The following is a 17153-nucleotide window of genomic DNA, read 5'->3' as shown; positions in this document are numbered from 1 at the left end:
ATAAAATAGGATGATATTTTGTAAAACTAATCAATATTTTCATAACAGCATTTTTTTTATTAATATTTATTAACTCAGTTCAACAGCTTCTTCTACTTTTAATTTTGTTTGCCTTTAAAATCTCTGGGCTCTCCCCTTAGGTTAGTCGAAATAAGCACAGGTATAAAGCAAGACCTTTTTGTAGTTTTCTGGGTTCGATTCACGGTCCGGTGTAGGCATTTTTCGGGATGATAAATTTCTCAACTTCCCTGGACAAAGCGTATAATTGTACATGCCACACAGACTTTGAAATCTCTCAATTAACAACTGCGGAAGTGTTCAAAGAACACTAAGTTGAGAACCAGCGTAAATTTCCAGTAGGCCAAATTTTACGTAATAAAGCCAAAGAAGAAGATATAGTTGATGGGTTGGGAGTTAGGGTCTAGGTGTGGAAACTGCCTCCCTGGCGTCGGTAGCATTGATTTTCAGTACGGAAAACAAGATCGACGGAAAATGAAATAAAATACAAAAAATTCTTCTTCTAACGGGTTTGAACAAATAATGGAAACAAATGGAATCAAAGATTTATTTTTTGCTTGATTTGTTTTCCGTGCTGAGCACGGCAAGGAGGCAGTTCCCACACCTGGACTCTACCTATCGACTCATCAACTCATGAACCGGGAACCAACGGCTTTACTTCTCTTCCGAAGGAAGGCGTGATCAGAGATGTTATGCCTCAGAACATCCCGGCGGCGCCGACTGGGATTGAACCCAGGCCTGCTGGGGTGAGAGGCAATCACGCTTACCACTACACCACCGGCGCCGCAAATTGTTGAGATATTTTTAAAATTCTAACACTGTTTCCATCATACGAGTTTCAATTCCGTCCAAACACATTGAAACGTCATTGGATTCACTTCGCCATACGGATGAAGGCGGAAAAATGGATTCGCTAGGAGCGTTTATTTTTAATTCGGGAAGAACGGATGTAAATGCTCATATTATGTGTTTTTATGGACCTTGTTTTGTTGCTTTTGAACTAAACTGTCGTAAGAAACGTATGATTGGTTCATTCACATTGAAATCATTGATATTGTTATGTTTCTGCTCAATATGACGTTAATGGACGCTTATGCCGATGTAGTGCGCTACCTTATATCAAGTTTCTTCTTTTCTGGAAGTCTTTAAAAGCACAGTGAAATAGTTATCATAGAGATCTAGGCACCACTTCGGCCACCATTGATCTAGAGAATTATCTATGTGTTGAAAATATCGAAAACATCACTACGTCTAGAAGCTATCAAGAAAATCCAAGAAACCTCAAAACTTCACATAAGGGACCATGCACTTATTACGCAAGATGTGGCTATCCAAGCTCCTTCCTAGTAAGATCTAATATCGAACAACACTTCATGATTTCTTAAGGTATTTCTGATATTCTTTGGCTCCCCTGTACGGAAACGTATGTAAATGTATTTTTTTTTATCTTTCGTAATTATTGCATGGTCCCTACGCTCAGGAAAGCTTAAGAATTTCTTTGAATTCTTTTAATTCCTTTTAAATAATTTGAAAAAAAAAGCTTCCATGTCTGCAATACTTTGATACAAATTAATGCACATTTTTCGGACAAACGTCTCGATGTCAAACTTCCTTATGCTGAACATACCACACCCTCCCCTAAATTGTATACGCAGTTAATGAACAGCACCTTTAAAAGAACGAGCAGCTTTAAAGCAAGGAATATAATATCTAGTCATTTATTCTTATTTTTAAGAATCGGTTTGAAAGCATGTAAAATCAGGTTCAGAATAGGGTAAATGAGCCAGCTTTGGCTCCTATGGCCTAAATTTAATTGTAAAAAGTTAATCTTGCTTTTATTTTCGTAGGCAAATTTTATGTTTTAATTATGAGACGAAATAAATTTTATAAAACTAGAAAAAAAGGTGAAACTTTCGATTGGCCCAAATAGATACCACTATGATATGATGATATGGAACTTTCACCCAAGACAACTGTCGGTAGACTGTCGACTATCCTCGTTGTTCAACTTGATCAAGTTTATTAACCTCTAATGGTACTCAACCTGCCATTATATGAAGGGCCAAAAACGGTTTGGATGAATCCGTCGGCAATATCGCCTACGTGCATCCACGGGATAAATGAGTCTCCTTGCAACAACATGATCATACAATCGGTCAAAAACAGGCCTTCCAACAGGAGGATGCCCCAATGAGTGGGGAGAAGAGTCCGCCCTCTTTTCACGAAATATAAAAGACAGGGAGTTGGCATTTCCACTTTCCCTATACATTCCGCTTCAATCGGGTGCCCTGATGGACCGTCCCGTATCCAGCATATAATGTTTTACATAATAATCGAATGAAAGTTAAGAGTTTTCTCTTTTTTCTAAAGGAAAAAGCTCACCCGATATGTTGCTAAGAAAGATTGGGCCAAATAAAGTCCACTAGAGCCAAAACCTGGCATACTACCCTATTTTCACCAGTTTTTAACTTTTAGACCTTTTGACCTTTTGACCTTCCCAAGCAACACAATTAGCTTAGCTTGGCTTAGCTTAGACTGACTGCACATATCACTGGTTGCTACTCCATGATCCAAACCAGTGAAATTGCACAATTAATCAACTGAATGACTGACTGGGAGTGACCTTTCATTCGCACTGTACAATTTTCAATGATTCCAGATATTTAAGGATGCAATCAGGGAATCAGATAATGTTAGAGCGTGATCTTTGCTGCATGTCTTAGAAACCGAGTATACCTCTGCAGACCCACAAAGCTCACGAGAGGGGAGCTTTGTTATAGGGATTGATCAGCTGATCTTGAATGATCAGGATTCACCTTGATAAGTGAATTGTGGCTTGTGAAAAATAAAATTAATTTTAAATAAATCAATCTCTCACCCCAGCAGGCCTGGGTTCAATCCCAGTCGGCGCCGCCGGGATGTTCTAACGCATAACATTTCTGATCACGCCTTCCTTCGGAAGGGAAGTAAAGCCGTTGGTCCCTGGTTCATGAGCTGATGGGTCGATATGTAGGGTTCAGGTGTGGGAGAGCTGAATCTATTGAAACACTCGAGAATTAAATTTAGTTAGATAGTTTTTTTTTATAATAAAAAGGCTTTCAATTTCTTCAAACGCGCTTTTCATTTAGATGTGTAAGTTTCGGATTCGGATAACATAATTTTACACGAAATTTTTGTTTACGTATCAAGATTTACGTCAAAGGTGAATTACAGCACGTGAAAAATAGTCAGTAAAACTTAAAAAAAAAAATTTATAAAATTTCATGTTTTGTACATTTGTGACAAATGTTATACGTTTTGGCTCAAATCAAATTGAATACACTTTCTGATGGGCAGTGTTCGAAAAAACTCAAAAAATAAAATCTTATGCGTGAGATTATTCGCCTATGACTTTTGCATTGCGACACTCACCTTCACAAAAAATGCCGAGGAGTATTTCGGTTAAAAAATTAATTTATATGTTATTCTAACGCTATTGGTTGGAAAACTGATCATACATTCATGTGCATGCTATCAATTGACGTTTGACCAGATTTTATGAGTTTTGAGATGGAATGAATTGTTGGCGTTGTGCCAGCGTAAAAATGCATAAAAATCTCAAGCGTAAGATTTAATTGCAAATTCACACGTGATTTAAATCACTCAAAAGTGCTCAATGAATGAGAATTGGGAATGACTTTCCGAACACTACTGATGGGCTGCTCCCGAGATTTGGCAGGGTATTACCAACGGTACTACAGTAATGGCCCGATTTTGTCAGCCCCCTTTTTGAAAATCTGCTCGAATTACGAAACCCACGTGCTTTTTCTGTAGTCTTATTGCACCAAAGTATACCTTAAACATCCATCTTGACGATGGATGAGAAAGATTTGGTATTACGGTTATACGAAGTTATTGAAAGGTATCGGTATCATTGCTGTAAACGTAACCACCAGAAAAGTTCATTTTGAAATCACATTTGATTTGAAATTTTTTGGTATAAGTATAAGATATATTTTTTGGCCGAAGGTTTCGGCTTTAAAACATCTGATCACGGGAAGTAAAGCCGTTGATCCCCGGTCCATGGATTGATGAGTAGATAGGTAGGGTTCAGGTGTGGGAGCTGCCTTCCTGGCGTCAGTAGCATTGATTCTCAGCACAAAAAACAAGATCGACGGAAATCAATAAAAAAAAAAGTTTTGGCTTCCCCGAAGGTACCACTACTATCCGGATGTGACCAATGTGGGCATATGAACTCAATATATTATATAATTCTCATGTGATTTAATGGCCCCTGTAAGAACCTAGAACTCGTAAAATATTCCGATGAGGCCAGTGTAGTCCTGGGCACTTCATATGAACTTGATTTTGAATTTTCATAAGATTTGAAGTGTCTCTGGATGGGATGTGCTCGAACGATGTAATTGAGAAAAGTTCTGGTAAAGCGAATTTGCCGTTTCTTTCATTTTCCCACTGTTCTGATGTAGCGACGAGTTTGACTTCAAACTCGCTGTTACATAATAATTGCCTGTTCTCTATGACATTCGGTCTCCAAGTCAGAGACTGGTAATTTACCCGGGGTACCCTTAACATGGCCAATGTGGTTCAGGGCACTCGATATGACACCTTTGAACTTGTTACTTGCCGGGGGTATCCATAACATGTCCTGATGTTACCAATGTGGGCCTGGGCCAGAGGTGGTAACGAGACTTTTTTATAAAAATATTTCACTATAAAAACGAAAAAAAAACTATAACATTTACCTGAGCATTCAAAAAGACCAATATTGAGCATTTTTGTACTAATTTTCAAAGGATTCGAGTTTTGCATGAGGGATGTTGATCCAAGTAAGAAACTGCCCACTTCCGCAGGGAAACCCGGAATATAACCGGGTGTAGTTAATGTGGTTCTGAGCACTTAATATGACATCCATCCTAAGGATAGATTAATTAGTTGCGCCAGTCGTATAGTGGTAAGCATGATTGCCTCTCACTTCAAAGGGCCTGGGGTCAATCCCAGTCGGCGCCACCGAGATTTTCTAAGACATAACATCTCTGATCACGCCTTCCCCCAGAAGGGAAGTAAAGCCGTTGGTCCCCGGTCCATGAGTTGATGGGTCAATAGGCATGGTCCAGGTGTGGGAGCTGCCTTCCTGGCGTTGGTAGCATTGATACTCAGTACGGAAAATAAGATCGACGGAAAACAAATCCAGCAAAACAAATCAAGGGAAAAAAGGTTCGATTGATCGAACATACTACATTCGGATACATCAAAACCACTTCCAGTAGGGCCCTTGTGATAACAGTTTAAATTTCTCATCTTAATGTGCCGTTGATCAATCAATCCATGTTTTTTTCTTCGTATCATGGGTTCTGTGTCCAGAGTTGCGGCCATTCGTTTGCTTTAAAAAATATTTCTAGGATTATGAATTAACTAGATGATATGATGATGTTTTGTACTTGTAAGTTACAAGAAGAGGTTGTAATTTTTGTGTTTGACGCATAAAACCTGTCATTTTACCATTTAGAGAGTCACAATCAGCCATTTTATGTGTGGTAAATATTTACTCTTCGTGAACTGTGAATATTCATTGAATATACAATTATGACTCTGTGAAAGTGAAATTGACAGGTTTTGTGTTAAAAATACATACTTTACAATCTCTTCATGTAACTTGAATTGCGAGTGCAAAATATCATCATAACATCTAGCGATTTCATAATTCCGAAAAACATGTGTTTTAGCAAACGAATGTCCCCTTGCTGTGAAAACCACTTATCGTCCACAACGCAAACATTGGGCGACTACGGTCGGCTGGTCAGATCGTAAGAATGTCGGATGATAGCCTGGTGAAAATCATTATCGATAGCGAACCAACTGGTACAATGCTAAGAAGCACGCAGCGGACAAGGTGGATCGACCAGGTGGACTACCGACGGAGCCTCCGTTGAGACAACGAAAAAGGATCGAGTGGAATGGAGACGAATTTTGCGAACAGCAAAGGACAGCCAGGCCTTATTCTGCATGGCAAGGTAAGATTTGTAGATCTAGTAGGTACCCAACGGGATTTTGACCAAACTCTAATTTATTGAATGATTTAGGAACTGGTTTAAATATCTTGTCTCATCGAAATTGGCTAAGATTTGGCCAAGTTTGGACAGTATAACAACATATTTTAATATTTTTCGTACATTCTAAATAAAATTTCAATTATACATAAAAAATAAGTAAACAAATGCCATTGATATCTTGCATAAGGTCTATAAGTTTGAAACATATAAATATTTGAGTTGAGACAAGCCTTTTATAACTGTACTGTATTCGTGACATTATTTGAACATGGTGACAAACATGTAATCTGAATAAAAATCATATGAAAGTGATTCTGTATCAAGAGTAAATTTGGGTTATTTATTATAGTTAACAGTGTATCAAGCAATGACTTATACATTCGTCTAAACGAATACCTGAAACCATGGATGTATATATCCACGTGATGAATTATATGGGATAGAATAGGATTACGTTAAAAATGGTGTGATTGTTAAATTGTATAAACGGGCATCTGAAATCTCTGGATGCTGACATGTTCGAACTCTGTCTTTATCTTTTATCTTTATCCAGAAAATTTACCCGACGTAATGTACATGATTTAGTAGCATTCGTTCAATTAGAATTAAGCGGTGTTTTATCATATTTATAAATTCAGAATTCAATTTAAAACCAGCTACACGCTGCATAGCTCAACACCTCATTATTCAAAACTTGGTCGAAGTTTGAGTAGTGTCATTCGATGTTTTCTCTAGTAATTTTTTATGTATAACGATAAGTTTGTCGAGTATTGTTTCTAGTATTATAGGGGATTCTTTAATATTATCCTGCATTTTAGACAAGAAATAAGTCAAGCTACCGGTGTTAAACCTATTGATAAACATGAATAAGGTCGCTCTTTTTTGGGCTTTTCCATTACTTGTTATTATTAAATGCAAAAAAAAATGCGGTTGAATTTTCAGTTAACCCATCTTAAACTAGATAGTTTAATGCTATTAATCTTCCTGTAAAAATGCAAAAATTTCTGTGTGGATCTGCGGTGCGAAAATTTTGAATTTCGATAGGGATAAACTTTCTATTTTAACATTGGTTAACTAACAATTCAATTGCATATAACGTAAGCATTCCATATTAAAAAAGTAATGAAAAAGTACCAAAAGAGCCATCCATCAACGGACAAACAGCTGACAAAGATTTTAATTGAATATCTGCTCGATGAAAGCTACTGTTCAACTATACTTACAATATTCGCTTCCAATAACTCACTTTTGCTGTTTGCGAAGTCGTAAATAGTAGTCACAAACTTGTTTTTCCTTTCTATATGCACAATTCACATATTTAAACTATTTTAAACCTTCAAATCCCGCACAGTTTACCTGTTATAAAAATTATAATAATGACAATCAATATTACTCTCTTTTTCCATACACTATTTGCTTCGAATCACTCAATTGCTTTCAATTTCCACCGAACGTCTGCGAAATCTCCAATTTCATGCCAATTTTCCACTCTTCCACTTAATACCAATCAAGCGGTTCAATCCACCAAAAGCAACCATCTATCACACCGCACTAATATCACTTAGTTTATTACGCTCTCCCACTCTCGAGCGTGTGTCTGACTGCCAGGTCTCCCTCGTACCAACTCCCAGACAGTGCGCTATCAAACTTTAGATGTTTTCTATGTCCACACTGGTTTGAGTGCTCCAACAGACTGAAGGTGAACTTCGCGAAACTGTAGCAGCGAAAAGCAAACACATCCTTTCACCTCGTAACCCGAACTTGAAATGATGAGCCAAGCTGTGCTCCACATAGTTCAGAGTCCCGTCGTTGACGTTGTGAGCTCCTCGAGCATCATGAATCGGGACGAACTTCTCTTCAAAACTTGCATTCTCCTGCTCTTCGGTGACGGTCATGCTCAGTTACGGACGAAAAAATCAAAACAGAGAGCGAAAATTGGATGTTTTCCACTCTCCGCACGGCGTGGGATGATTCCCAGTGTGTGGAATCCTGCCACCCTCTGGACCATAACCATCGCCATAATTGTAATTGGATGAATATTGCCGTGTTTATGCTTTCCGACCACCCATCCACCCACCCCGTGGTGGTGGAATGGTGGGTGACATAATTGGAATAGAGAGCGAGCGCTCACGTGCTGCATCCTCTCGTTTGGTGCTCTCGGATATTGGTAGATTTGTAGCAGCATGCTGTCTGTTGGACTCGTTTCAAACAGGTCGGAAGATATAACGAAGAATAGGGATCAAAACAAAACTGCATACGATGCAAACAACACACACACATACTAGTGTGGGTGTTCGGGAATTTTCGCAGACGGTTATATGCTCACTAATGATGGTGATAGCATGGGTTGAATGGAATAAGATTGTATGATCAGGGGTTTCAGCATGGTACGATATATTTCACAATACCATTTTCCATGAGCTGCAAGTTTAATTGTATAGGTTTCATGAACTGTATTAATCCTTTTTAGATATTGCACAACTAATTAAAATCAAAAGAGCCATAAGATGTTAGTAAGAATACTATTAATTGACTCATTCAAAAGCATTCAGACATTGGAAAACAAAACTGAGCAAACCTCCTTTGCCCGAGCATGGAATATTTCAACGGAAAAGATAAGCTGCTATACTGTAACTAAATGTAATCAATTTTCCACAGCCTGGCAGCGCTGTCAAGCTCAGACACAATGCTCTCATTTCCTGTCTGCACATAACGAGGCGGCACGCGACGACCGCATGAGTTTCCCACCTACCGACACCGAACGGTCAGGTTCCCGAAACGCAGGACGCAGGATGAAATGGAATGACAGAGCAGAAAATAATTGCACACTTTATTTACTCTTTTCCTTCCCTGTACCCTTGTACACCTGCTGTCCACAACCCACCCAGCTAGCTGCAAAAGGTGGGAAGGATCTACTGGGTGACGGAACGGCCAGGAGTGGCACTCTCTCGTACGTTCTCATCGAAGAGGGAAAATTTCCCTTCGAACGTACCATCGGTGAGAGCATCCGAACCAAAAACTCCGGAGATTCCCGACCGAACCGACCGCATTTGATGCTGCGTATCATTGTTACTGTTATTATTATTTTATTTCATCATTTACCGGCAATGGAGAATGATGCTTATTTAATATCAATTTGATACAAGAAGGAAATGTTCTCTTCATCGTTTCGCTCTCCGTCCTCCACCGACCAAGCACGTCGTGGTGGCGCGTCGCCCACCAGATCATTCCCATGTCCTCAGTGACTGCTCGTCAGACAGGGATGGTTTTATTTTATATTTTCCTACAACAAGAGCAGAACACAACCAGCCTGCCGCGTGCCGTCTTGATTTCTGACTTTGGTTCACTTCAATTCATGTCTCGTTATTTATTTTATTATTGAAATTATGTGATGTTATCAGGCGCGCACGCTGCCTTTTTTATGCTTTTCCTCATCTTCGCGGGAACTGTCTGTTTTGTTTTGAACGTCTGTTTCTAGCGAAGTTTTCCGGCTTCACGATGGGATGCTTTACTTTTGTTCGTTTTTATGGTAAATGATCCGGATGCAAACTGATTACCATCATATCAATTCAATTATAAGAGTTTGGCGCATTGGATAGGAGTGTGAGATTGATTTGTTTTATGTCTTGAAAATTGAAAACTTATCGGATGCAGGAGAACTACTGCTTTTCTTTTATTAAACATTAGTATCATTAGATATACGGACTTTGTCATATCTGCTTCTGGTAGTTTCTTAAATATAATTAAATCGGGCAAAACTGTAAACGACTAAAAAATGTATTCAATAATCGATTTTTCGCAAATAAATGCTCCTTCGCAATGCTTTGCAAGAAAATGTAGAATGGGCTTCTTGCAAGATACCAACTTGCTTAGCAGTACTGCATGTGTGCGTCACGTATGATGCAGTATGTATTGTGTGTGTGACGTGATATGATATAGTGGAGACCGGGTAATGCCTCTGGATCCGAAGATCTCGGGTTTGAGACTGGTTTCAAACTTTTTTGCTGTGAACTCAAAAATATAATGAAGCCCCGTAAATTCATTCCGACATATTTCGAAACCATTCAAGAGACTTCAACAATAAAACTCAAACCGTGAGGCATCAAACTCTTGCATCACTCCTCGCATACAAATTAACAAATACCAGTTTCGACCCCACGACAGTCGTATCCAAAGCTCAACCCTTGCTCTTCTACAGTAACGTATCGCTTGTAAAACGCAACAGCTTTTACAAATCATAAACGCAGGCTGTTACTCGCTCTGTGAAAAGGGTTGTGTTTGCCTTAATATATCTGTTGGGCGGATTTATATTGGTTCATTGCCTCTATTGACGGCTTTCACAAGTTACATTTTACGTTTTATGAAGTACTTCAAGGCTAATATAAAACAACTTTAACAAAAACCTGGTTAAGACAGCTTTGCGTTTATGTCATCCACCAAAACCTCATTAGGACTAGAATCAGTCTAGTTGACCCAACCTAGAGAAGGTATTGAAAGGTATTGTTCGAGATACTTCAAGTTTGATTTGTTTCACATTGGTTATATGATGATAGCATTGATAACTTTTTTAAACTACAATAAACGCAATTTGCCATCAATAAAAACCAAAATTGCTTACCTTCGCTCACTCAGCATGTAATTGAGGCATTTTTACATAGAAAATATATGCCCAGTCATTCACAACAAGGATTGGGTACCATCACGGATGAATAAACGTGCTGACTGAGCTACTGACTGAGTGCTCTGCTGTCAGTAACTTGTTTACTTCTCAATCATTCAGACTATTTATCACGAGGCAGTGGATGATGAGGCGGATGGCAGTTCACATGGATATGAAAATGACTCATTGAACCTGACTGTTTTGCGCACTGTTCATTATTGTTTCAAATTCAAATCAATTAACATTCATATTTTAACCTTCCCAAAACATACAATTACGCTAAATTGTATGCAAATTACAGAAGAGCGAGTTTTTTTTCCGATTCGTCATTTGATGTGGAACTGCTCTAGAGCAACAGCTGCAATGCCCACCACTGCTGACGGTTCATCGTGTTGGTGGGTATTCCTGCAGCAGACAGCTGTGATCATACACCATCTCCTGGAATTTGGTAACTGGCGTATATCTACGATGGCGAGGCCGGTTGACCGTACCCTTGTTCAGCCGATATGAGTGCACGAGAAGCATGTTGTACGACCTTGACGGGCACATCAGGAGTCTTGTGGCTGAGCGTAGCTTCAACTCCCACCGAAGAAGCGTCAGCCGAAACAATGATCGACAGGTCTCGATTGTAGTGCGTCAACAGGAGATAACGTTTATTATTGCGTTTGTCGTATTAGATGCTAGATAAAAGCTTCTTTTACCGATATGTGAGCTGAAAATACATGAGAATGTATTTACATGGCCATGTCAACAAAGAGAATCTGTCAATGTTACTTAGGACCTAATGCAATGTTCAGCTTGAATTGAACTTTTCTATATCAGTCTTACATATTGCTGAAAGAATAATTATCTGGCTTGTTGGATACTTGAAACCCGTCGTGGCGGGCTTCTTTTGACTGTAGGGCTACTTTTTACACTTTCAAATTTGTTGACTCAAATTAAGTACATTAAAGAATCGACTGAATGCTTATTCGCAGCTTGTTACAGTATACTCGATCGTATTAATTCATTAAGCAAATATCATTAAGCATTTCCTAGAATTAAGCGGAAAATGCTACCAACAAGTTCTATGAACAGTACACTTTCCCAAAAGTTTTACCCAAAATCGGTGTTGAATCTTATAAAAACATTTACTAGTAACTCTCGGGAATCGAAAAGCATTCGTAATACCGGATAGTGCAGGATATTTAAAGGGAAAATTGTTTATTACAATGTTATGCACAGGGATTGTTCATTCGGCTGTCGACAGAAGCAGGCCACTCTCGATGTGTGTCCTGCGATCGTCTGCTCATTCAGCAGCAAGCATTGTGTGGTAATCCTCATTATTCTTTATCAGCAGTTCTTTTGGTCGATGCGTCGTCGAATTAGGAAAACAACCGTTTCGTGATGAGTGTGTGAATGCTAACCACGTTTTGCATCCATTGCACAGTGGTCCAGAATGCAGATTTAGGTGGAATGATATGTTTTGAGCCTGAAATTGAAACTTTAGACTAAAAGTCTCTTCTACAAAGTTGTTTCTTATAGTTAGGCCCTCATTTTTATGACAACCACCCTAGAAGGTTCTTATTATCATTAAAATCAAAAATCTAACTTTTTTGTATGAATAAATTAAGGTATACATTCTCGGGCAAAGTTATAGTTGAGCTAATTTTAAGCAACTTTGTTGTGAAAAACTTTTTTGTATCTCTTAAATTGGCCGATTTAGAGCTATTTTCTTGAATTGAGTCAGAGTGGCGCTAAAAAGAAACAGTTATTTTGCTCTAGTTTTCTTATTTCGATTTTCTTAGCAAAGATGTTCTGAATTAACTTTTAGATCATAAAAACGCGCAAATTTTGCTGCACAGAGCTTGTCAATATCTTCCGCCGATCAAGAGTTATTGACGTTTTTATACTTAAAATATGCACTTTTCAAATGTTAATATCTCTGGTTGGGGCAAACAAAAAAAAAAGTTTTTTTATGGCATTTGAAAGGGCGTATGTTATTCACAATAATTTGAAAAAATTGGAGGTATGTTATTTTTTAAACTCGTATAAAATCAATTTGAATTTATTAATATGTTTTACTGGGTAGGGGAAATGCAGGTAATGTCGGCCTAAGTGTCCCTAATTTGGGCCCATACATAAATTCAGCAATCAACTAAATTTTCAATAGCAACCAAAAATATCCATTAGTAACGTCCCAATAACGCGTTCATCTAGATAAAATTGATAGATAGCAGACTTTTAGCGATGGGCCCAAATTAGGGACATGTAGGCCGACATTACCTACATTTCCCCTATATCTTTTTTATTAAAAGAGATACAGGCCAAAAAATTTGCTATAAAACATTTGTCTTAAAGAGCTTCAAAAGTCTCTAGAAGATGACTTTCATGAGAAATTTTTAGCGCCACCCTAACTCAGTTCAAGAAAACAGCTCTAAATCGGCCAATTTAAGAGATAAAAAAAAGTTGTTTACAACAAAGTTGCTTGAAATTAGCTCAGCTATAACTTTGCCGAAGAATATGTACCTTGATTTATTCATAAAAAAAAGTAAGATTTTTGATTTTAATGATAATAAGAACCACCCTAGAATTCATTGTCATAAAAATGAGGGCCTAACTATAAGAAACAACTTTGTAGAAGAGACTTTTAGTCTTTAGTTTAAATTTCAGGCTCAAAACATATCATTCCACCTAAATCTGCATTCTGGACCACTGTGCATTGCTGCAATGGAAGCGCTCTGCCCCCGTCAGCGATACTGCCAAACAATGAAACCACTGGAAGCGGATCCCGTTCTGATGGAGGAGGCTTATTGGATAGCGGAAGATAAAGTGTTCATTGAGTTGTACCTTTTTACTATATTTTTAATATATTTTGTATTGTGTACAAGAATCCTTAGCGATGTAAAGTTAATTCGAGTGGGCCTTATCAAATAAATTAATGAACAAAAAAAAATTTTTGCACTGGTGAAAATAAAAGACGCTGTGTTTCTCCATATTGAATCAACACCATACCATAAATTCATGATTTAGAAAAAGTTCTGCTAAACCAGAAATTTTATTGATCTGACTAAGAATTTTGTAGGATAAGTTGCCAATTGTTGCACACCAGCCCGATGTTTGGTTCAAATTCACATTGTTTACTGTGCAGCATTTATCCATGACCATGACGTATACCATCATGATACAATTGCTGAATAATATATAATTTTATTTGGATATTAAATTTACTTGCTCAAAATTCAATTAACTGAAGCTTTTTATTTAACATTACTATTGAGATTTTTTAGGCTAGTTCATCTAATTCATTAACTTAAGTAATCTTTACAAGAAAATATTATTTTATCCAACTACTTATTGCAATACATCCATCAACCATGGATAAACATTAAAGTTAAATAATTGAATCGTATTTAGACGCTTGGTATTTAAAATATAAACCAGCTGCTGCGTATATTGACTTACCTTCTTTTAATGTCGTCTCATGGTTAAACAGTCGAATAAAATAAATAAAATAAATAAATAAAAAATATAAAATATTTTTTTTTGTAAATGAGTTTTTCGCGAAATTTGCTGAACGAAACATGTAACTTTTTGTGCACAGCGTAAAATGCCGGCAGTTTACAATCGCTTCTAATGAATATCTCATGTTTGTCAAAAATTCATATGGGACTGTTATGCTTTTATGGGCACTATACTAACTCCTTAGTACAAAACTTGAGCTGCACTTATAAGAATTTCTATCCATAAAAGGTGCTTGAATTATTTTATATTGCAAGAGTAAATGACTAATAATGAGTCAAACATTTTTTTTTACTTTTTGAAACGATACTTGAATAGTGGTAGAGCACCCGTCTAGTATATTGGGAGGAGTGGGTTCGATTCCCATCTATTGTATGCAATGGATATGTCCACCATTTTCGCAACATATCTCACCAATGAATTATGTCAAATAAATATTGAGACATATCCCAGTAGTAAAAATTACTCATTGATCAAGTGTCTACTACAATCAAAATATTTGCTTTGGGTTTGACATTTTAATGAAACATAAGTTCGACAAATGACTATGCGCTTATAGGAATTTCTTTCACTATTCATTCATTTCGTATTTTAATTTATTTGTTTACAGCGCCATCACGTTTTTTTTTTTTTCAAAACACGTGTTTTTTTTTGTATCTTAATTTTCTATAAAAATCCATCGAACACTAAATTCAATTTTTGTCATTACTAGAACGCTTTTTAGATACCTTTTTTAATGTGTTCAAAGCTATGCAGAACGTATTATTTACTGCAAAACTAGGGAAAAATTAACAGAAAAAGTAGTATGCCCAAAAACATGAAGGCACTTTGTAACTGTATATAAGAACTATTTTCTTTTTGACAATCATTTTGAACTAGGCAAACATTTTATTAATTTCACCTTAAATTGTCATCCCATATGACATTGGTCTGAGCACACCGTTTTCAATAATAGCCTGAACGAAACTAAACTACATTTTCACAGCTGATTGAATCTGCAATCCACTTTCAAAAACATCCTGGGGTGATTTAGACACCGATGAAGCCGGAAACAAGTATCGCTTTCCCATTATTTACTTTCCACGACGAGTGTTATTCTAGCGCAACATAAATATAAACTTGACTTGACTCGGAACGTTAAATACCCCTAGGACACATACATCACTTAGAAGCGACACGTTTTCAGGTGGAAATCAAACATAATGCAGCAGCGTTCGGATTTTCGATTTAGCTGTATTCATGGCACTATTCGGAATGCAGTCCCATTCAAACTGATTCTCCCACTTCTTATGCTTTTACAAAATTTAGTACTTGGATCTAAGGTGGTTTGGGTTAAGAAACGATTTTGAATACATTCGCTGATTTAGTGCGATTGAAAATTATGGTGAGCAGTTTTACAGTTGTTTGAAGTTTCCTTTGAATTCTACTGGTCCATGGATTCACCTGATGTGAGACATCATTGAAATAATCATTTCGACAGATACTTGTGAAACGAAATACCCTTTAGGGAATTTGCGTGTTCAATCTAATTACATTACAAGTGGAACAAGAGTTCATTCACTGTTACGTGTACCCCGGATAGAGATTTCAATGGTTCGCTATTTCCTAATTCTCTCTCGGTTCAGTGCCATTCTCTGGTCCCAATCGGATTGCACACTCTGTCGGAGTAGATTTATTCTTCGTACAACTTTTTCACATTTCACAAGTGTCACATTGCACTATTCTCAAGCTTGGATCGCAGAAGGAATACCCAAATACCAACCGAAATCGAAAATAAATTTTATCGCTCGAGATTTAGTTGAAATAATAGAAAATGCACTCAACGAAATTTATCTTATCCACTGCCTTGTGCAAAAGGCACATTCGCTCCAAAATCATTGGCCGAACAGTTGGCAGTCCGACGTGGAGGGTAGTCCTTATGATGACCAAACGATTTGTCTCCAAGCACTACAGCTGATCCTTATCCTCCTGCTTCCTCCATCGTCGCTGGTCTAGAATTGCACTTTTCTGTCCATTGTTCGCATCACTGGACATAATTCATTTTTGCATAATTCATTTTCCATTCCTCCTTGTATACGGAAAAACTCCTCCGTGGTGCAGACAGAGAACAGAAAGAGAACGATAAAAATGTGCATTTACATACAAACACTTGCACACGCTCCCATACATACACTCCATCCACAGAGTCCAGTTCCAGAATGTAGAAACCTAGTAGGTACTCTTCTAACTCATACCCTCTGGTCAGCATGGTGGAACGAATGTGGGAGGAACTGTCCAGTCAAATAACACAACAAATTCAATTTATTTGAGATAACTTTTTAGGATTTTTCTTTTCAAAGTCTCTTTTCCTCGGTGTTTGGCCAGGGGAAGGGATTACAATACGTTGTCTTCGAAGTATGCCTGACTAGTCCGGCAGCAGAAACCCTGATCCAGAAGAGCTCAAGATCGAGAATTGCTTCTTCAAGCAGATTGTGATGCTAAAGGAAGTGGACAAACCTAAACTATTGGATAGATGCTAGTACACAACGGAGCACTATAAGAAATGGAGCGGTCGTCAGTCGTCACGGATTACGCTCAAGGGATATGGCCTAGCTAGATGCTTCGTGGTCTCTGTGTGTATGCAGTAGGTTGAAGCTCAAATTGAAAAAAAAACAGAAGAAAGACATTTGCTTACATGGAATGTTGCCGAAAAATGGATCCTTTTGTTGCCAAAATCATTCGGAATGTATCAATTAGATGTTTTTTCCCTTGATTTGTTTTCCACCGATTTTGTTTTCCGTACTGAGTACCAATGCTACCGACGCCAAGAAGGCAGCTCCCACACCAAAACCCTACCTATCGACCCATCAACTAAATTAACTCATGTACCAGGTATAAGCGGCTTTACTTCAGCGATCAGATATATTATGCCTCAAAAAATCCCG

General features: G+C 37.8%; 1 protein-coding gene across 2 annotated transcripts in view; it reads right to left on the bottom strand.

Annotated features, from left to right (window-relative positions):
• The window catches only part of LOC135698388 (LIM/homeobox protein Lhx8-like), a 295919-nt gene extending 288110 nt beyond the window's left edge, over positions 1-7809 (bottom strand). Inside the window, exon 1 of one of the 2 annotated variants that reach the window (XM_065218352.1) lies at positions 7292-7809. The gene's annotated coding sequence lies outside the window, so the exon portion shown is untranslated. The remainder of the gene's footprint in view (positions 1-7291) is intronic. The other variant, XM_065218353.1, reaches the window with a different exon arrangement.
• Between the last annotated feature and the right edge of the window lie 9344 nt (positions 7810-17153).

The sequence above is a fragment of the Ochlerotatus camptorhynchus genome, unplaced genomic scaffold, assembly GCF_037179485.1.
Source record: "Ochlerotatus camptorhynchus isolate MF236.1 unplaced genomic scaffold, CSIRO-AGI_Acam_v1.1 ptg000085l, whole genome shotgun sequence".
Taxonomy (NCBI): domain Eukaryota; kingdom Metazoa; phylum Arthropoda; class Insecta; order Diptera; family Culicidae; genus Ochlerotatus; species Ochlerotatus camptorhynchus.
This window is presented reverse-complemented; position numbering and strand designations above follow the sequence as displayed.